Source organism: Phocoena sinus, chromosome 16 (assembly GCF_008692025.1).
Source record: "Phocoena sinus isolate mPhoSin1 chromosome 16, mPhoSin1.pri, whole genome shotgun sequence".
Lineage (NCBI taxonomy): Eukaryota > Metazoa > Chordata > Mammalia > Artiodactyla > Phocoenidae > Phocoena > Phocoena sinus.
In genome coordinates, this window is record NC_045778.1 from 79609590 (window position 1) to 79632631 (window position 23042).

General features: G+C 45.1%; 1 protein-coding gene across 2 annotated transcripts in view; it reads right to left on the reverse strand.

The window, feature by feature from the left end:
* Positions 1-23042, reverse strand: part of C16H10orf90 (chromosome 16 C10orf90 homolog) — a 235935-nt gene that overhangs the window by 183856 nt on the left and 29037 nt on the right. The window lies entirely within an intron of this gene.

Here is a 23042-nt window from a genome sequence, read left to right on the forward strand (position 1 = left end):
CCTGACTGGTTCTGACATATCCTGGGAAAGAAGAGGAGCTGGGAGGACAGAAGTGAGGAGGAAGCGGTGCTGGATAAAACCAGCACACATTCTTCAAAGAGTTGACTAACCCCCTCTGGCGATTTCTTTACCTTCTCTAAAGCTGTCAGAGACTCACGTGAAGTGAAGAGCGGGCATCGTAGAAATTTAACTGAGGATTGAAATTCAATCACTTCATCTCTTTACACTGTTCACCAGAATTTTATCACCATCTTTAATTCCGACAGTGGATGGTTTTGAGACTAGAGACTTTCACAGAATGCTGGATTCCCTCTCAAAATGTGGGAAGGCCTCAGACCGCTTCATTTTCCCGGTCAGTCACCCACCCTCCTCTGAACTAAGGACAGGTAATCACAGAAAGTAGGCTACTACCTCCTCCTTCCTGTCCGTCCCCCTTAGGCCAGGCCAATCCTGCATCTCACCATCCTCCAGAGACCCTCTGCCCCTCAGAACCCGCAGCGGTCCTGGCTGAGGAGGCAGGGAAAGGGGACACCTGGCTGGCTGAACTCCTGACTCAGCAGCTTCAGTCACGCTCACGGGGGTGGATGCTTTGGGTCAGTTCAGGAACTGGTGTGTCTCCTACCCCACCTGCCTGTGAAAGGCTCATTACTGTGATAATAAAATCTTACCCTGGCTTTAGGTATGTTCTTCCAACTGACGAAAGGATTACTGCATCTTTGATATCACAATTCAAATGGATCAGCAGGGAGAAACATCGATTGATCCTTGAACTATGGTGCTGGTCTGTTGAAAGTGCTATAATATGCCTTGAGCAGAAACACCGAATCACGGGGATCAGTAACTGAGCTCTGTCGGTGCCACTGCTGCGGGCTGCCCAGGTAGGCTGGCGCTGGCGACAAAAGGAACAGGGTCGACATAAAGACCACTTCACCAGGAACATGGAACCTTGATTTCTGAGTGAAAGTGCAACTGTCCTTGGGGTTGTCAACATGCCTCGATTCTTCTTTGGCTGTTTGCAAGGACATTTGCATCCAGCAGCTACCTCGGTTGCCGTGACAAAGGCCATCTTGCTAAACTGAAACAAAGCTCAGTGAAACCAGGTAAGAGCATGTAAGAGAGATGATTTTCTTTTTAATAACGGAGATAAACTGGTTATTTCCGTTTCTAAGGAATGGTTCCACTTTAACATGCCTCGTGGATGATCAGGAAAACCTCAGTGCGGTCCATGTTGGTGAAATAGCAATGCAATGGCATCTGATTTAGGGGAGCAGCACACCCAGAAGGAAACCTACAAGGTCCCCTTGTCTCTTGTCTCTATGTGGTTTGTGCCTCTGGTCCTGAAGCCATCCTGAAACTCCAGAGGTTTGGCCGCTCCAAATCAAAAAAAAAAAAAAAAAAAAAAACAGAAGACAAGGCACGCATGGGATAGAGGGCAATCCACTGCTAGAGAAAACTCACATGTAGTTCATTTCTGCGTCTCGGTAGCTACAGGTAAGAAGGGGAGGTCTAATGGACTAAGGTGACACGTTCTCATTTCTCTTGGCTCCCCCAGCGAAGAGAAAACCAGGACCCCAGCTGCTTGGCAGACTGTCTTTTTATGTCAGTGTGAATATATCTGGTTTATTTCTGAACATACCTGGCCATTTTTCCCTGAATCAGAGGCCTGCTTATTCTTATCAAAACTAGCAGGTGTCTCTTGGAAAAAGGCATGGAATTACACCCAAGCTATAAAGCACACATTTATTCTCATCGTGAAGATGGGCTGCTCAGTGTACTGCATGAAAACTCCTTCAACCTCCAGTTAGGAGGCCCGGGTTCCAGCCCAAATGGATTGGGTCCCTCATCTGTTCTGTGACTCAGTTTTCTTATTGGTCAAATGGGGCAAGGAGGTCTCTAAAGAAGTCTTTGGCGTTCACATTCTTGGGGTCTCCCAATGTCCATTTGTTGTAATAAATTCAAGTTTTCCAGGTCTGTGTCTTATTTATTTAGGTATTTTCAGGGCCTTTCTCAAAGTTGGCGCCCACTAGACGTTGGGTGGATGGATGGAGGGATAGATGGATGGATGGATGGAAGGAAGGAAGGAGGGAGGGAAGGAATGAAGGTAGGGATGGAGTTGGGTGATTGAATGCTGTGTTTGTCACTATTTCACGTCACTATTTCATTTGTGGGGAATTCCGGCATTCGGGATGAGCCCTCTGCCTGAGTTCCCAGTGTCTCTGAGAATGCTGAACCAGAAGGAGGGGTGCTGATCATGCGAGAGGTCGGCCTCCCAGATGAGTTTCATTGGCTCCTGCCTCTCAGCATCGAGAACAGCTCAGTAATAAGTAATTTGGGGCTGACTTTGCTGAGTGGACCACTCTGAGTACTTGGCAGTCACTGCTCCTCAGTCGGGTGTCTCCTTGGCCACGTAACATCACCTTCCTGTCCACCATCTGGTCCCTGCAGCCTCTCGGAGACCAGCCCTCCCCAGCTACCCCTCACTCTCTGTTCTCCTTCCAGGTGGGAGTGCGACTGGTGATCCCAGTTCGTTCCAGAGGGGCTGGGCTGTGACTGCCCTGCTCCTTCCAGACACCGAGCTGCTGCCGTGTGTCCCCCACCGCACATAGCAGCACCCCCATTTGCCATTTCCTCTACCGGGTGGCATACCCTGGCCTCTGAGAAGACCTCTGAATGGCCTTTGTGTAAGAAGATGGGGTCTAAACAGGACTCCCTGCAACACTGCCAATCCAGAAATTAAGATTCCAGCCACGAGCCAGTGTACCATATAGTCACATCCTCAGTGGGACTGGAAGGCGGACGCAGCCTTCAGGTGTGGCATGTAGGGCGCCAACGGCTCGGGGATGATGAAAGCTGATTTCTGTGGCACTAATTTTCCGTCATTGACCTCTTCCTGCATTAACTGTGAAGGGGGAAAACTTTTATGACGACAGCTTCTTAAATGCTAATTCCGTCTCTTTGGCGAGGGAACAAGAAGCCCAGCTTATCCCACGTGAGGAGCACAGAGGCAGACACCCTCCGGCAAAGATTTCTGACGAGCCACGTCTGACGGACACATTCTAATGAAGGGGGAACATCTGGCCGAAGATCTGCTTTGGCACCCTCAAATCAGACCCCTGTTTCACGCACAGCACATCTCAATTATCAGGAAAACCTGGTGCGGAGACAAATGACAGGTGTTAAAGACAACAGCAGGAGGTGCAGCTTCCAGCTGCCCGACAGATGCAGACATCTGAAGGGATCTATTCTTTCTACAATGGCTTGAAAGGGGGAAAGTTTTCAAAGTAATTTAAAATTCCACATATTTAAAATTGGAGTCCAACTTAACAGAAAAACTGATGCTCGCCAGGGAAGAGAGGCCATTTGTAGAGAAATGAACTTACAAATAATAGGGCTATGCATGCTTTGCATTCTGTGTGGATATGACATCGTTTCCCGTTAGTAAACCCACATACTTTGTATTCAGTAAGGACAGGAGCCACCAGCTCTGCAAAGCTCTGTCCAGGGCGGGGGCCGGGCCATGCAGGGTTTGATGAATGCCAGCTGCAAGGAAAGGTGAGTGGGGGGAGGGGTCTCAGACCCCAAAGACTTGTCTGTGAACTTCGCTGCTCGACAGCCTCATTTTTGCATTCACCAACTTCTCTTTTAACTTGCAAATACACCTTAGAGTTTTATCTGGCATTAACTATATGATACTGTTCATCTTTCTTTCCTCTTAAAATACAGATAATAAAAAGAGCCATCGCCCACGTGTGCACTCTGCACTGGGCATGGTGCCAGCATGACTCTCTTTAATCCTCTCAATGACCCCGCGATGCAGGGACTCCCACTGTCCCATTTTTAATAAGCAGAAAACAGGCTGGAGAAGCTTTAATCCCTGGAGCCCTTGTACGGCATGGGCTTTTGCTGCTCCGCCTTTATGTCAAAGACCTTCACTCAGCAAAACCTGACTGGATGCCTACTGTGTGCTGAGTCCCAGAAATGCTAGGATGAAGGAGTCCCCACAGTGTGGTCCCAGTGTGGCCACCCTGTGAACAAGCTAATGGGGTTGGGGGTGGGAGGCAGAAGAGGAGGGAGAAGGGACCACCTAGATGAGATGTGGCCCAGGCCAGGCTCTGAGAAGTCAGGTGAGGGTCCGCAGTGGGAGAAGAACGCAGAGCGAGAACAAACAAGAGAAGGAAAAGGAGTCTTTTCAAGTCCTTCTGACACAATCTGCGCACGTCTAGTCTGAAGTCAAGCGCCCCCATGAGTGACCACCCGCCACAGCTCTGCAGTCCACCCCCTCCCCCCCGCCCCCCCCCCCCCCCCCCCCCCGAGCACATGGTGACAGGGGCTTACAGGCAGCTGTGTCAGGGCAGCCCAGCCAGGGTTCAACCTGACACTGGGCAGTTCTGAGCCCTGTGCAGGTTACGAAGCCTCCTTACTTCTGGACTTAAGACAATCACCAGATAGAGAACAAACTAGTGGTTCCCAGTGGGGAGAGGAAAGGGGGAGGGGCCATATAGGGGGAGGGGGCTAAAGGTACAAATTGTTATGTGTAAAATAAGCTACGAGGATATACTGTACAACACGGGGAATATAGCCAGATTTTACAAGAGCTATACTTGGAGTATAACCTTTAAAACTTGTGAATCACTATATTGTATGCCTGTAACTTATATAAATTGCATATCAACTATAAGGCGATAAAAAAATAATTTTAAAAAATGTCATCACCAGCACCTCCTGGACGCACGGAGAGGATTAAAGGAGAGGAGATGCTTCATGTGATGTCATCTTCAATTCCTCCATTCCCCTGCTGCCCACAGCCAAGCCTGGAGCAAAATCTTTGGATTCTATTCCCAACACCTGTCTGAGTGCATCTAGCTCTCCAAGGCCAGCACCCTGGTCACCACTCTCTCTTGTCTGGACGGCTGCTACATGCCTTGAACTCATCCTCCTGCATTCACTCCTGCCCCCCTTCATTCATACATCAAGGGGGACCCAGTGCGAACCAGAGAGAGCTTCCGGACCCTCACCCACATGGACGCTTTTCCCAGCCTCTATCAGGGCCCTGCACTTTTGTACTTGCCATTTTGTATGCTATTTCTTAAACAAGTTTGCCCAAATTATATAGGCTTTAGGCCTCAAAACACCTGAATCTGGGCTTCCCTGGTGGCGCAGTGGTTGAGAGTCCGCCTGCCGATGCAGGGGACACAGGTTCGTGCCCCGGTCCGGGAAGATCCCACATGCCGCGGAGCGGCTGGGCCCGTGAGCCATGGGCCGCTGAGCCTGCGCGTCCGGAGCCTGTGCTCCGCAGCGGGAGAGGCCACAACAGTGAGAGGCCCGGGTACCACAGAAAGAAAAAACAAAAAGAATAAAAACAAAAATAAACAAACAAAACACCTGAATCTGCCCCAGCTTGCATAAGTGGTCTTGTAACAAAGCAGAATGAGTCCCACAGCTTCCTCTTTTCAAATGCTTTAGTTGCTTCTGCATTAAACAGAAAGCTCACCCCTGTTCACCCCTCCAAAGACCCCTCCTATCACTTCTCCCTTCCTCCGTATGATCAAGCCACACCGGGTCTCCTTTCAGCTCCTTGAATGCACCAGGCTCTTCCCTTCCTCAGAACCTTTGTACATCCTGCTTCCTCTTCCTGAAGCAACCCTGACCCTGGCACCTGGCATAGCACACACTCCTTTTCAACCGTCCTGACCTGAAGCAGGTGTTCCTCCTTTTATCTCTCATCTCCTGGTCTCACTAATGTTGCTTGTTTGTCTGTTTCCTTGATTTTTGTCCATCTTGAACCTCTAGAATATAAATTTCAGGAGGGCAAGTTGCACTGATGTCAAGGTCAACATCGCATACTCAGCACCCATCACAGTTCCTGGCACCCAGTAAGTGCTCAGTAAAAGGGGAGCTGCCATTCTGATTCACAACCTCTACCTCCCAGGCCTTTGAGATCTCCAAACTTCCTTGATGGCAGGGACTTGAACAGTGAGTGATCAAAATCGAGGACTGGCAATGGAAACACCAAGACCCAAGGAGCAGATCCTTGGACGATGAAACCATCCTTAGGAACCATGGGTGCAGCTTCCCAACTTGACCGGTCAAGGACCAAGCCACTGCAGAAGTGGCAAAAACAGATGGGGCAGGTGTTAAAGGGGGACGAGACTCTGTCCGCATTTATGGAGCCATGGGTGCCCCAGGAGAGCTGGAAAACAGTGGCTCCAGGGAACAGAATTCCAAGACATATCAACTGGCAACATTCATAAGGAGGAGATGAGATTGGAAGCCTTTGAGAGTGACCTTAAAAGATACCGTGACTCCAAAACCCAGAGACCTCACAGCTAATGAATGACTAGTCAGACTCAGACCCAGATCCGCCTGACCTTGAGGTGTTGCCTTTCCAAGACCCTATGCGTTGTCATGCAGCCATTGAACAGTTATTTATCGGGTCCTGTTCTCTGAGCCAGGCACTGGGGCTGCATTGACTCGGGGACACATGTGGTCCCTGGGCGTGTGTGGTTTCAGGTCCATGGGCAGCTGGCATCTATGAGGATTCACTGTATGCCAGGCACAGATGCCGAAGATACGGCCCCAGTGTGTCCACCCCCATCACAGAACTCAGGGTAGAAAACATGACCCTTATCTTAGAGACGAGCAACCCAGCAACCGCATACGTTATGGACCGTTTCTGAAGCTCAGTATTCTTATGCGTCAAATGGGCATATGTGTCCCTCACTCTTGGAGTGGTTGTGAAAAGCCGCACAAACCCTGCTCGTGCCCAGCAGACTGGTAGGTGGACAGCGTTAGGGGCTGCCCAGCTCTCCACCCCCTTTTCAAGGGACTTTGCCGCTCCTTCTGTCAAGAGTGGGGTCTATGAGTTCTGCCGTGTGACTTACCTTCGGCTTGAGCACGTGTTTCTGCACTTCTGTTTCCTGTTTCTGCTCTTGCCCCCAGCCTTCACCCCAGGTGACCTGCCTGAGGGGAGCCGTTGCCCCAGCTGACAGCCTGCCAACCCCAAACACACAAGCAGGCCCAGAAGAGACCAGAACCATCAGCCAAATTCACCAACTTGAGGGTACAGAGGCAAAGAAATTCTCATTCTATGAGCCACTGAGTCTTGGGGGTGGTGAGTTTTTCGGCATTACCACGGCAACAGATACATGAATTCCATTACTGTTGTTCATCCCTTATCCCCCTCTGAGTCCTCTGACAAAACGGCACTTCTGGATCTACGTGGAGCCCCATCTGACTCTGAGGTCTGCTGCCACCATTCAGACGTTGCCCCTGCCTGCCGCCACCCACTTGCTACCACCCTGCCTGCGAGGTTGCAGCGTTCAGGCTCCTGGGGCATTTTTCATCATCTCTCTGCTGATTTCCCAGAGACCCACAAGGCAGAAATTTTGCCGATAGGCAAGAAATGGTGTGAAGAGAGATGTAGGATGTTCCAGGGCCAGGAGAGGGCACGGCAGTGTCTGCCTGAGATGGGGCAGCACACAGGGCAAGGAGGTCACCAGACACCCACTGAAGTGCTTAGGAAGCCCAGGCCAGGGGCACAGGTCTGATCCATCCTGGGACAGGATGGGACAAAGCTGCAGGGATAAAAAGGAAGGCAGTCATGGGGGTGGGCTGAGCTTGGTGACCCACTGGATGTGCCCATGGTTTCCTGGTGTGACTGACGTGGAACCCACAGATCACAGACCACAGGTGGTCCTTCTGTCCACGTGCCCCACGTCAACTCACCATCTCTCTCCTTCCCCCAACACACAGCTCAAACAGGATGTTTCAGAAAAAGAAATATAGCCTGTGAGCATCTATACAAAATGTTGATATCCTGAATGCTAATTTTTAAATCAATGATTAGGATCAATCACTAGTCATCAGAGAAATGCAAATCAAAACCACAATGGGGTATCGCCTCACATCTGTTAGGATGGCTCTTATTTAAAAAAAAAAAGGAAAAGACAACAAGTATTGGCAAGGATGTAGAGAAATTGAAACTTTTGAACTGTTACTGAGAATGCAAAATGGTGTAGCCACTATGGGCAACAATATGCACATTCCTCGGAAAATTAAAACTAAAACTACCCTATGATCCAGCCATCCCACTTCTGGGTATGATCCAAAGAACTGAAATCAGGATCCTGAAGAGATATCAGTGCTCCTACGTTCATTTCAGCATTATTCATAAGAGCCAATATGGGGAAACTATCTACATGTCCATCCACAGATGAATGGACAAAGAAAAAGGTGGTCTGTACATACAATGGAATATTATTCAGCCCTAAAAAAGAAAGAAATCCTGCAATATATGACAACATGGAAGAATCTTGAGGTCATTATGCTAAGTGAAATAAACCAATCACAGAAAGACAAATACTGCATGAGTCCACTTATATGAAGTTTCTAAAACGGTCAAATTCATAGAATCAGAGTCTGGAAGGGTGGTGGCCATGGGCTGAGGGAGGGGAGCTGGGGAATTTCTAATCAAGGGCATAAAACTTCAGCTAAGCAGGATGAATATGCCCTAGAGATCCACTGAACAACATTGTATCAACGGTCAACAACAATGCACTGAACACTTTAAAACATTTGTTAGGAGGGTAGATCTCATGTTAAGTGTTTTTACCACAATAAAATTTTTTTAATCTTCAGGATCAGTGTTTTATACGTATTATAACTACTCCTCAGAACAACAGTGCAAGGGAGGTCTTATCATTCCCACTTTACCAGTTGTGAAGCCGAGGTCACTCACTCATCCCATGTCCAAGAATGAACAGTAAAAGAGCTGGCATTTTCCAAAGCCTCTTAGTTTCACCCCAGAACTTGGATTCCAAACTTGTCTCTGAAGGCAGAAACATTATCCTTTGACCCCAATTTTAATTCACGCTCAGGCCATCCCCAGCTCAGAATCCACGTTCCCCCACCCGCTCATGTGCACAGCTTTCTGGAAGGGAGTCACGATCCCCCGCATGGCTGGCTCTCAAAGCCGTCCAGGAACCAGGCTTGGCCATCTTCCCCAGGCTGCCTGTCTCGATGTTCCATCGCCCTCATACAGGGTTCCTCAGTCCCATAAAAAGGACAAATCAAACTTAAGCACACGCCAGGCCTTAGAGAAAGCTCCATTTGGAGTTGAGTAAGTAGCTGGAGGCCTGCCAGGGCCGGTATGAAGGATCTAAGAGAAACTCTGAGCTGAGGGTCATTAAAGGGAAGCTATTTAATACCGGAAAAGGAAGGGAATTTTAAAAGCACCACCCTATTATAGACTCTTGCTGCATCCCATCTTCCAGTTAAAACCCAGAGCACATTTCCACCTCTTCTCCCTTCACGGGATGCCACAAGAACCAGCCCTCCGCCCGGAAGAACCTACAGCATCAGGTCCAGCCCTAAGGCACTAAGATAACCACAATCATGAGAGCCATTAAGTAAAGAGGGATTTAAGAACTCGAGTGCAGATCAGTGAGGAAAGCAGGTGAAAACGGACTGCCCGCAGTGATAGACCTGCTCATTCCACAGGGCTACAGGTTCACTGTGTGATGTCTCAACATCCAAAGAGAAAACAATCCACTTCTGTAGAAACGGTCTGTGCTCTCCTCCCAGGCCTCTGTCGACGATCGCTTTCGAATCAGGCTCCCACACACCAGCAGACTTCCAGAACATCTCAGGGGAGAGGGCCCACCTGGGCATGTGTGCCCACTGCCCGCCTTCAGCCAGAGCTCCTGTGTTTCTATCCGTTTGACAAACTGGCTTCCCCTAAGATTCCATTTTCAGAAAGAGTTCCATTTAAAAAGAACCACATGCACCACTTGAAGGAAACTCAGCCCCCCGTGGCCCAGGTAGTTTGTGAAGAACAGAAACTTCACAGCTGAAGCTCTTCAAATAAGATTCAGGAGCTCTGCCCTCGGCACAGAGGTCAGACAGCAGCGTTGTCAAATACCAGTCTAAGGGGAGAATGTTCTGGAAACTTTTATAAACAGAAGGGCTCCTCAGGTGCCAACGCAGGCTCGTGACATGAAGCCAAGGCCCTTCAAAGGACAATGGCACCTTCGAACGAGGAGCAGATCTCACCTGCCTCCTGCTCGAACCCAGGAATATGGTTTGCACCAGGAGATGAGAGTCTGCCTTCCCTCTGAAGCCGGAAAGGGGTGTCGACCTTAATTTTCCTTTCCTGGCGATGATGCCCGCTCATAACGAGCTCTCCCTCAGCCAGGCAGGTCCTCCCTGCCTACTGCATTTCACCACCTGAGCTAAGGGCAAGCTGTCAGCCAGCAACCCCACCCAGAGAGAGAGAGAGAAGGAAGCAGTTTCAGTCATCTGTTCACAAATCAATGCTTTACAAGAATGAGCTTATGTTCCATATATATGTGTTAGCATACGGCATTTGTTTTCCTCTTTCTGACTTATTTCACTGTGTGACAGACTCTAGGTCCATCCACCTCACTACAAATATCTCAATTTCGTTTCGTTTTATGGCTGAGTAATATTCCATTGTATATATGTGCCACATCTTCTTTATCCATTCATCTGATGATGGACAATTAGGCTGCTTCCATGTCCTGGCTATTGTAAACAGAGCTGCGATGAACATTTTGGAACATGACTCTTTTTGAATTATGAATAAACTAGGGGTAAGACAGGAATAAAGACACAGACCTACTAGAGAATCGACTTGAGGACACGGGGAGGGGGAAGGGCAAGTTGTGACAAAGTGAGAGAGTGGCATGGACATATATACACTACCAAATGTAAAACAGATAGCTAGTGGGAAGCAGCCGCATAGCACAGGGAGATCAGCTCGGTGGTTTGTGACCACTTAGAGGGGTGGGATAGGGAGGGTGGGAGGGAGGGAGACGCAAGAGGGAAGGGATATGGGAACATATATATATGTATAACTGATTCACTTTGTTATAAAGCAGAAACTAACACACCATTGTAAAGCAATTATACTCCAATAAAGTAGTGGGGGATTTTCCAGCTATCTTTCTGTTATTGATTACTAGTTTAATTCCTTTGTGGTCTGAAAGCAGACATTGTATAATTTCTATTCTTTTTAATATGTTAAAGTATGTTTTATTGCCCAGAATGTTGTCTAATTTGGTGAATGTTTCATGTGAGCTTGAGAAGAATGTATTCTGTTGTTATTGGATGAAATATTCCATAGATGTGAATTAAATCTTCTTGATTACTAAAAAAAAAAAAAAAAAAAAAAAAAAACCAATGAGCTTATGGCCAGCACTGGTATTTTTACCAAGACATAAAATAAGCGATAAGGATAGACAGTTCTGTTTTTATGGGAAGATGCTTTCATCAGATCCTCGGGCCCTCTGCCTCCATCACATTACAGCTGCCAGATAAAAATTCCTTTTGTGCTGGAAAGCTCGACACTAACACGATCATGATATTCAAAACACAATAAGCTTCAAAAATACATTTAATTCCATGTGTCGCTTTCAATTGCAAAAGCTACTCCAAAAAAAAAAAAATACCACTTTAGCTTTTAACCAAGTCTATTCTCTCCACGCCCTATTAACAATATTTCACCGAAACAAACAGCATTCCGCACAGTGGGGCCCACAAGCGTTTGGGAAAGTGCCTTCTATTTGCAGTCTTTCCCCAATAATATACAACCCTCGGAAGGAGTGTGTGACTTCCGACAATTATTCGTAAGTGTTATTTTTCTCTTGGGGGGCTCTTGATATACAACTAACAATTAACAAGGAAGTAGAAACCAATAAACCTTTCTAATTTAAAGCAGCCTGAAGTCGCACCAGTAGCAACGTCTGAGCCCCATACAAGCGTCTGCACAGGCTGGGGTTCGTGGCTCTGGGGCCAGGCAACGCTGGGAGGAGAGAGGGTGATGACGTCAGAGGAAGGAGATTGAGAAGATGGGGGTCAGGAGAGAGGGTGGGATCAATTCAGAGCGTGGAAGAAGAGAAAGCAGGAAGGGAACTAGACATAACGTCTCAGCATGGCACCTCAGAGTCCTTCCGATGTCAGCCACGGTGATGTGTCTGATTCCCTGTCCGCACAGCTCTCCAGGCTCTCCTTCCTGCAGCCAGCCAGCTCATCCCCCAAACAGGTGTTTACAGAGCACCTGGGCTTGGCACGGGGGCTGGCAAGCAAAATCTAAGCTCTTGTGCAGCTTACAGTCTGGATGAAGGGACAGATATTCATCAAATACAAATAAACATCACGTGACTGTGACAAGGGCAACAAAGGAGAGGAAGGTGGACTCCAGTTACCTGAGGTGGGGTTGGTCTTGAGATCAGGGATGGCTTCCCTAGGACACACGGGTGAGGATCTGTAGGATGAGTCAAGGTCACTTAGGGAGAAGGGAATGAGTGGCATAGCTCAAGCCGGAGGACCAGCTCGTACAGTATTAATACAAGGATCCCACAGCAGAAGGCTCATGGAGAGCACGAGTGGATTAGAGAGAGGGAGGTGGAGATGGTGGAGCTCAGGGGCCAGGGCCCCCAGGGCCTTTGAGACCACAGCAAGAACTTTCTTTTTTTTTTTTTTTTTTAATAAAATTCAACATCCATTTATGATCAAAACTCTCCAGAAAGTGGGCATAGAGGGAACATACCTCAACATTATAAAGGCCATATATGACAAACCCACAGCTAACATCATACTCAACAGTGAAAAACTGAAAGCATTTCCTCTAAGATCAGGAAAAAACAAGGATGCCCACTCTTGCCACTTTTATTCAACATAGTATTGGAAGTCCTAGCCACAGCAGTAAGAGAAGAAAAAGAAATAAAAGGTATCCAAATTGGAAAAGAAGACGTAAAACTGTCACTGTTCGCAGATGACATGATACTATACATAGAGAATCCTAAAGATGCTATCAGAAAACTACTAGAGCTAATCAGTGAATTCGGTAAATTCACAGGATACGAAATTAATACACAGAAGTCTGTTGCATGTCTATACACTAACAATGAACAATCAGAAAGAAAAATTAAGGAAATAATCCCATTTATCATCGCATCAGAAAGAATAAAATACCTACAAATGAACCTACCTAAGGAGGCAAAAGACCTGTACTTTGAAAACTATAAGATGCTGATGATGAAAGAAACTAAGAACTTTCTTTATTCTAAGAGCAACTGAAAGGAATGGAAAGATTTTTAAGTGGGGAGCAACGTGGCCTCAACAGCTCATTCTATCTATAGGTGGAGACTAGGCAGAAAGCATGGACTAGTGCAGGAGTCCAACCAACACGGCAGCAGGGACGGAGAGAAGAGGGTGGATCCCAGAGATGATTAGGAGGTAAATCACAAGAATGTAGTCAGGGATTGGATGTGGGAGTGTGAGAGACACAGAAAGACTCCTTGGGTTCCAGCTTGGCCGACCAGATGGATGGTGGTACCATCTCTGAAATGGGACAGCAATCTTGAGCTTAGAGAGACTGCACAGTAGATGAAGGGCTCATACCCTCTGGGGAGAAATGAATTGAAACTCATTCCCCCTTTCTAAGAATAGGACACAGTGGCCCTCAGGGACTGTCCCTGTCATGTCCACCCCATCATCCGACTTCCTCAGATCTGGATGAGGTGGTTTTGCTCCTCAGTACACAGGAGGCGGTAACTAAGTGTCCATGCCTCTGAGGGGAAGCAGTTAAATCCGCCTGGATGCAGTTCTTTCTGACACAAAGCTACACAACTGGGTAATCTTCAGCTGAGCTCTTCGTTTAGTACATTATTTCACCAATTATTTTAAAAATTAGATTATGCACCAGGTGATGGGCAAAGATGAAGCTAGAGGCAGAAACTCGTATAGGGGGAAAAAATTGCTTATTGCACTATTTATTGGTGATTGCAGCAAAACTGAGGGTCAAGACCCAGGCAGCCTCTAAGCAGAATTCAGGAGAGGATGTGAGCAGAACGGTTATTCATCAGAGAACAAACAGGAACCATCACATGTCCCTGTGACAAAAGCAACTTGGTCTATTTTCTTTCCAATAATGTCCTATACAAGTTGGCATAACTAACCCAAACATGTCTCTTTATGTCTTGCTCAGAAAGCAGGAATAAATGTCCTTTCTTCTCTGGGGACCAGGAGCTGGGCTGCTTTTTCCCACCTCCCTCTTGCAGAACAGGGTGGAGGCTGGGTGGATAAAGCAGAAAGGAGACGCTCAGTGGAAGGTTGTCCCTCTCAACAAAGGAAGCTGAGTCAGAGGACAGGTACCTGTCATACAAAGCCCTTGAAAGAATCTTGGAAAAATCCAAAGACGAGGACATCCCTGGTGGAGCAGTGGTTAAGAATCTGCCCGCCAGTGCGGGGAACATGGGTTCAAGCCCTGGTCCGGGAAGATTCCACATGCCGCGGAGCAACTTAGCCTGTGCACCACAACTGCTGAGCCTGCACTCTAGAGCCCGTGAGCCACAACTACTGAGCCCGTGTGCCACAACTACTGAAGCGCACGCACCTAGAGCCTGTGCTCCGCAACAAGAGAAGCCACCAAAATGAGAAGCCCACACACCGCAACAAAAAAGTTCCCGCTCGATGCAACCAGAGAAAATCCCACGTGCAGCAACAAAGACCCAATGCAGCCAAAAATAAATTAATTAATTAAAAAAAAAAAGTCCAGGACTTCCCTGGTGGCGCAGTGGTTGCGAGTCCACCTGCCGATGCAGGGGACACGGGTTCGTGCCCCGGTCCGGGAAGATCCCACATGCCGCGGAGCGGCTGGGCCCGTGAGCCATGGCCACTGAGCCTGCGCGTCCGGAGCCTGTGCTCCGCAACAGGAGAGGCCGCAACAGTGAGAGGCCCGCGTACCACAAAAAAAAAAAAAAGAAAATCCAAAGACAAATGCTTTCCCTGTCAGGGTCTCAGCGGCCGTCACAGGATCCAATTCCCGGCCTGCTCTGTGGGCTTCCTGGGAGGGGCAGGTCGGATCCCTGGATGCAGTAGGCTCCACGTCAATCCTTCATACTAATAATGCCATTCAATCTAGTGGACAACTGGCCCAAGTTCATGGGCCAGTCCCTGAACTTGGGATCATGGAGATGAGTGGGACAAGGTCCCTGCTCTCCGAGCCCACAGTCTTTAAGGGGAAAAAATGGACAAATCTACAAAGGAAACAAGAAAACACTGGAAGAACTGATTGCTGAAAAAACAAAATGCTCTTGGGAGACTAGGGGTGGGGCAGGTTGATTCAGGGAATTAATCTGAAAAAGGAAGGATTTTCTCAACAGAAATACATAGAAGTCAGTTTCAGGAGAGTCTCACCATGGCCAAGGAGAGACATAAGCAAGTGTTGAGCACCAGTGCTGCAAGGCTATCCAACTGGAGAAAAATCTAGAAGAATGGACTATAGACAGAGGGCGAAGGGAATGCTGGGCCAAGGAGTTTATACTTTGCTCTCTGAGGACTGATGTGATTTCTGACCAAAGAAATTGTTTTGATTAAAGACACTCTTAAAATATAATAATAATGGGCTTCCCTGGTGGCACAGTGGTTAAGAACCCGCCTGCCAATGCAGGGGACACGGGTTCGAGCCCTGGCCTGGGAAGATCCCACATGCCGTGGAGCAACTAAGCCTGTGCGCCACAACTACTGAGCCTGCGCTTTAGAGCCCGCGAGCCACAACTAGTGAGCCTGCGTGCCGCAACTACTGAAGCCCACGTGCCTAGAGCCCGTGTGCTCCGCAACAAGAGAAGCCACCGCAATGAGAAACCCACGCACCACACTGAATAGTAGCCCCTGCTCGCCACAACTAGAGAAAGCCTACGCGCAGCAACGAAGACCCAAGACAGCCAAAAGTAAATATGTTAATTAACTAATAATAATAATTTTTTTAAAAAGACACTCTGGGGCTTCCCTGGTGGCGCAGTGGTTGAGAGTCTGCCTGCTAATGCGGGAGACACGGGTTCGAGCCCTGGTCTGGGAGGATCCCACATGCCGTGGAGCAACGGGGCCCGTGAGCCACAACTACTGAGCCTGCGCGTCTGGAGCCTGTGCTCCGCAACAAGAGAGGCCGCGACAGTGAGAGGCCCGCGCACCGCGATGAAGAGCGGCCCCCGCTTGCCACAACTAGAGAAAGCCCTCGCACAGAAACGAAGACCCAACAGAGCCAAAAAAACTAAAAAAATAAGTAAATAAATAATATTTAAAAAAAAAAAAGACACTCTGAAACATTGCTCAAGAGAGGAATCCTCCCCATGGGCAGGGAGGAATCTATAATAAGGCAGATAAGTACAGTGTGATCAAAACAGCTCTGTACAGGGCCTCCCTGGTGGCGCAGTGGTTGAGAGCCCACCTGCCGATGCAGGGGACGTAGGTTCGTGCCCCGGTCCGGGAAGATCCCACATGCTGCGGAGCAGCTGGGCCCATGAGCCATGCCCACTGAGCCTGCGCGTCTGGAGCCTGTGCTTGGCAACGGGAGAGGCCACAGCAGTGAGAGGCCCATGTACCGCCAAAAAAAAAAAAAAAAACAGCTCTGTATAAAAAGTATCCACATCGTTCTACTCCAACAATTAGAGCCTTAATTTAAAAAACAGTTTTTTCAGGGAAAACAAACAGATAAATTTGGTGTCCCTCAAGTAGACTTATTTATGAAACAGAAACAGATTCACAGACATAGAAAACAAACTTATGGTTACCAGAGGGGTAAAGGGGATGGGGGAGGGATAAATTAAGAGTTTGGGATTAACAGATACACATTACTATGTATAAAATAGACAACCAACAAGGACCTACTGTAGAGCACAGGGAACTATACTCAATACCTTGTAATAACCTATAATGGAAGAGAATATAAAAAAAGAGTATATATATTTATATATATGTATAACTGAATCACTTTACTGTACACCTGAAACTAAGGCAACATTGTAAATCAACTATAGTTCAATTTAAATAAATAAATAAATAAAAATTTGGTGTCCCTTCTATACCTCATTCATAGAGAAACTGCATTACAAATAACTTCCAGAAGAGAAAAGAAACACAATTCACATCAGATCCAGGGTGGTTTTTAAGGTATAATAGAACAACCCTTCCTCAAAGCGTGGTCAACGGTCCATGTTTTATTGGGGCAACTGACTGTCTGACTCTATGAAATAAAATTGGAACTATGATTATGACAGAAGCAAATCACTGTCCTTACAAAAGCTGGTATAAAGGCACAATTATCCTCAAGTTTTAAGTGGAAATATAATCACTTCATCCCACTCATCAATCAAAGACCCACCCTTCAAAAATTGCCATTTGTAAAGGTCAGGCTTAATTGATCAGGAGGGAGAAAATGTCATGCTGTCCCACCTTCTTCTTTACCTAAGTGAATTACTAATTGAAACAGTGACCTTCGTCAATCCCCTTTACATACATTTCCTATAAGTGATTTCCCCAGAAATGGCTTAAATGTGCACCTGATTCTCCCAATCCTTTCTAAATCATTAGAGCAAGCAGTCTCATAGGCAGACAGGTAGCATGGTGATGGGGAAACTGTAAACGGAATCGTTTTATAACACGGAGAATGGAAATTTGAAAGAGACTTCCTACCTCTCACTGATTTTGAAAACAGATGTAAGTCTGGGAAGAAATAGTCATCCTAAAGCGCAGACAGCAGAAGCAAGAAGAACGACAACCCTGCAGCCTGTGGAACAAAAACCACATTCACAGAAAGACAGACAAGATGAATAGGCGGAGGGCTACGTACCAGATGAAGGAACAAGATAAAACCCCAGAAAAACAACTAAATGAAATGGAGGTTGGCAATCTTACGAAAAAAGAATTCAGAACAATGATAGTGAAGATGATCCAGGACCTTGGAAAAAGAAAGGAGGCAAAGACAGAGAAGATGCAAGAAATGTTTAACAAAGACCTAGAAGAATTAAAGAACAAACAAACAGAGATGAACAACACAATAACTGAAATGAAAAATACACTAGAAGCGATCAATAGCAGTATAACTGAGGCAGAAGAACTTATGATAAGTGACCTGGAAGACAGAATGGTGGAATTCACTGCTGTGGAACAGAATTAAGAAAAAAGAATGAAAAGAAATGAAGACACCCTAAAAGATCTCTGGGACAACATAAAACAGAACAACATTTGCATCACAGGGGTCCCAGAAGGAGAACAGAGAAAGGACCCAAGAAAATATTTGAAGAGATTATAGTCAAAAACTTCCATAACATGGGAAAGGAAATAGCCACCCAAGTCCAGGAAGCGCAGAGTCCCATACAGGATAAACCCAAGGAGAAACACGCTGAGACACATAGTAATCAAACTGGCAAAAATTATGACAATGAAAAACTATTTAAAGCAGCAAGGGAAAAACAAAAAATAACATACAAGGGAACTCCCATAAGGTTAACAGCTGATTTCTCAGCAGAAACTCTACAGGCCAGAAAGGAGTGGCATGATGTACTTAAAGTGATGAAAGGGAAAAAACGTACAACCAAGATTACTCTACCCAGCAAGGATCTCATTCAGATTCAATGGAGAAATCAAAAGCCTTACAGACAAGCAAAAGCTAAGAGAATTCAGCACCACCAAACCAGCTCTATAGCAAATGCTAAAGGAACTTCTCTAAGTGGGAAACACAAGAGAAGAAAAGGACCTACAAAAACAAACCCAAAACAATTAAGAAACTGGTCATAGGAACATGCACATCAATAATTACCTTAAACGTGAACCGATTAAATGCTCCAACCAAAAGACACAGGCTTCCTAAATGGATACAAAAACAAGACCCATATATATGCTGTCTACAAGAGACCCACTTCAGACCTAGGGATACATACAGACTGAAAGTGAGGGGATGGAAAAAGATATTCCAGGCAAATGGAAATCAAAAGAAAGCTGGAGTATTAATACTCATATCAGATAAAATAGACTTTAAAATAAAGAATGTTACAAGAGACAAGGAAGGACACTACGTAATGATCAAGGCATCAATGCAAGAAGAAGATACAATTATAAATATATATGCACCCAACATAGCAGCACCTCAATATATAAGGCAACTGCTAACAGCTCTAAAAGAGGAAATCGACAGTAACACAATAATAGGGGGGACTTTAACACCTCACTTACACCAATGGACAGATCATCCAAACAGAAAATTAATAAGGAAACACAAACTTTAAATGACACAACAGACCAGATAGATTTAACTGATATTTATAGGACACTCCATCCAAAAAGAGCAGACTACACTTTCTTCTCAAGTGCGCATGGAACATTCTCCAGGATAAATCACATCTTAGGTCACAAATCAAGCCTCAGTAAATTTAAGAAAATTGAAATCATGTCAAGCATCTTTTCTGACCACAACGCTGTGAGATTAGAAATCAATTACAGGGAAAAAAACGTAAAAAACACAAACACATGGAGGCTAAATAATACGTTACTAAATAACCAAGAGATCACTGAAGAAATCAAAGAGGAAATCAAAAAATACCTAGAGACAAATGACAATGAAAACAAGACGATCCAAAACCTATGGGATGCAGCAAAAGCATTTCTAAGAGGGAAGTTTATAGCCATACAAGCCTATCTCAAGAAACAAGAAAAATCTCAAATAAGCAATCTAACCTTACACCTAAAGGAACTAGAAAAAGAAGGACAAACAAAACCCAAAGTTAGCAGAAGGAAAGAAATCATAAAGATCAGCGCAGAAATAAATGAAATAGAAACAAAGAAAACAATAGCAAAGATCAATAAAACGAAATGCTGGTTCTTTGAGAAGATAAACAAAGCTGATAAACGATTAGTCAGACTCATCAAGAAAAAGAGGGAGAGGACTCAAATCAATAAAATTAGAAATGAAAATGGAGAAGTTACAACACACACCGCAGAAATACAAAACATCCTAAGAGACTACTACAAGCAATATATGCCAATAAAGTGGACAACCTGGAAGAAATGGACAGATTCTTAGAAAGGTATAACCTTCCAAGACAGAACCAGGAAGAAATAGAAAATATGAACAGACCAATCACAAGTAATGAAATTGAAACTGTGATTAAAAACCTTCTAACAAACAAAAGTCCAGGACCAGATGGCTTCACAGGTAAATTCTATCAAACATTTAGAAAAGAGCTAACACCCATCCTTCTCAGACTCTTCCAAAATATTGCAGAGAAAACTCCCAAACTCATTCTATGAGGCCACCATCACCCTGATACCAAAACCAGACAAAGAGACTACCAAAAAAAAAAAAAAATTACAGACCAATATTACTGATGAATATAGATGCAAAAATCCTCAACAAAATACTAGCAAACAGAATCCAACAACACATTAAAAGGATCATACACCATGATCAAGTGGGATTTATCCCAGGGATGCAAGGATTCTTCAATATACATAAATCAATCAATGTGATATGCCATATTAACAAACTGAAGAATGAAAACCAAATGATCATCTCAATAGATGCAGAAAAAGCTTTCAACAAAATTCAACACCCACTTATGATAACAACTCTCCAGAAAGTGGGCATAGAGGGAACCTACCTCAACATAATAAAGGCCATATACGACAACCCACAGCAAACATCATTCTCAATGGTGAAAAACTGAAAGCATTGCCTCTAAGATCAGGAACAAGACAAGGATTTCCTCTCTCATCATTATTATTCAACATAGCTATGGAAGTCCTAGCCACGGCAGTCAGAGAAGAAAAAGAAATAAAAGGAATACAAACTGGAAAAGAAGAAGTAAAACTGTTACTGTTTGCAGATGGCATGATACTATACATAGAGAATCCTAAAGATGCCACCAGAAAACTACGAGAGCTAATCAATGAGTCTGGTAAAGTTGCAGCATACAAAATTAATGCACAGAAATCTCTTGCATTCTTATATACTAATGATGAAAAGTCTGAAAGAGAAATTAAGGAAACACTCCCATTTACCATTGCAACAAAATGAATAAAATACCTAGGAATAAACCTACCAAGGGAGACAAAAGACCTGTATGCAGAAATCTATAAGACACTGATGAAAGAAATTAAAGATGATACCAACAGATGGAGAGATATACCATGTTCTTGGATTGGAAGAATCAATATTGTGAAAATGATTATACTACCCAAAGCAATCTACAGATTCAGTGCAATCCCTATCAAATTACCAATGGCATTTTTTTACAGAACTAGAACAAAGAATCTTAAAATTTGTATGGAGACACAAAAGACCCCAAATAGCCAAAGCAGTCTTGAGGGAAAAAAACGGAGCTGGAGGAATCAGACTCCCTGTCTTCAGACTATACTATGAAGCTACAGTAATCAAGACAGTATGGTACTGGCACAAAAAACAGAAATACAGATCAATGGAACAGGATAGAAAGCCCAGAGATAAACCCACGCACCTATGGTCAACTAATCTATGACAAAGGAGGCAAGGATATACAATGGAGAAAAGACAGTCTCTTCAATAAGTGGTGCTGGGAAAACTGGACAGCTACATGTAAAAGAATGAAATTAGAACACTCCCTAACACCATACACAAAAATAAATTCAAAATGGATTTGAGACCTAAATATAAGACCGGGCACTGTAAAACTCTTAGAGGAAAACATAGGAAGAACACTCTTTGACATAAATCACAGCAAGATCTTTTTTGATCCACCTCGTAGAGTAATGGAAATAAAAACAAAAATAAACAAATGGGACCTAATGAAACTTAAAACCTTTTGCACAGCAAAGGAAACCATAAACAAGACAAAAAGACAACCATCAGAATGGGAGAAAATATTTGCAAAAGAATCATCGGAGAAAGGACTAATCTCCAAAGTATATAAACAGCTCATGCAGCTCGATATTAAAAAAAACAAACAACCCAGTCCAAAAATGGGCAGAAGACCTAAATAGACATTTCTCCAAAGAAGACATACAGATGGCCAAGAGGCACATGAAAAGCTGCTCAACATCACTAATTATTAGAGAAATGCAAATCAAAACTACAATGAGGTATCACCTCACACCAGTTAGAACGGGCATCATCAGAAAATCTACAAACAACTAATGCTGGAGAGGGTGTGGAGAGAAGGGAACCTTCTTGCACTGTTGGTGGGAATGTAAATTGATACAGCCACTATGGAGAACAGTATGGAGGTTCCCTAAAAAACTAAAAATAGAATTACCATATGACCCAGCAATTCCACTACTGGACATATACCCAGAGAAAACCATAATTCAAAAAGACACATGCACCTTGATGTTCATTGCAGCGCTATTTACAATAGCCAGGTCATGGAAGCAACCTAAATGCCCACTGACAGACGAATGGATAAAGAAGATGTGGCATATATATACAATGGAATATTACTCAGCCATAAAAAGGAACGAAATTGGGTCATTTGTAGAGATGTGGATGCATGTAGAGACTGTCATACAGAATGAAGTAAGTCAGAAAGAGAAAAACAAATATCGTATATTAACGCATATATGTGGAACCTAGAAAATGGTACAGATGAACCGGTTTGCAGAGCAGAAATTGAGACACAGAAGTAGAGAAAAAAATGTATGGACACCAAGTGGGGAAAGTGGCAGTGGGGTGGGGGTGGGGGTGTGATGAATTGGGAGATTGGGATTGACATGTATACACTGATGTGTATAAAATGGATGACTAATAAGAATAAATAAATAAATGAATGATAAACATTAAAAAAAAATAGTCATCCTTCCTACAGTTTTTTCTCCCTTAGTGTTAGGAGCCTATTAATCATAGTAAACTGAAATTTTACCCTGGCCAGGAGGTTTCAAAGGTCTGGACAAGAGGACAACTTTACCATAAGAAATCAAGTCTCTGCCCGTCCCAGTTCTGGAATTTCCAGCGACCGAGGCACTGAATAGTTGCATTGGGCAAATGAAGGAAACAAAAATGAAAATGCAGAGCTGACGTTCACTTCAGATTCCCTGCATGAGCACTCGGAACTCCAACTGGACCAAATACCTCCGATGTAGCTTCTGTAACAGAGACTGCCACCCACATCACTGAGTTTTAGAGCCGCCGCCGGACACGGGTGAAGCCTAAACCACCGTTGTCTGAGACCTGAGGAAGTGGAAAGACTTTTCCAAAAATAAAGGACAAATTGAGG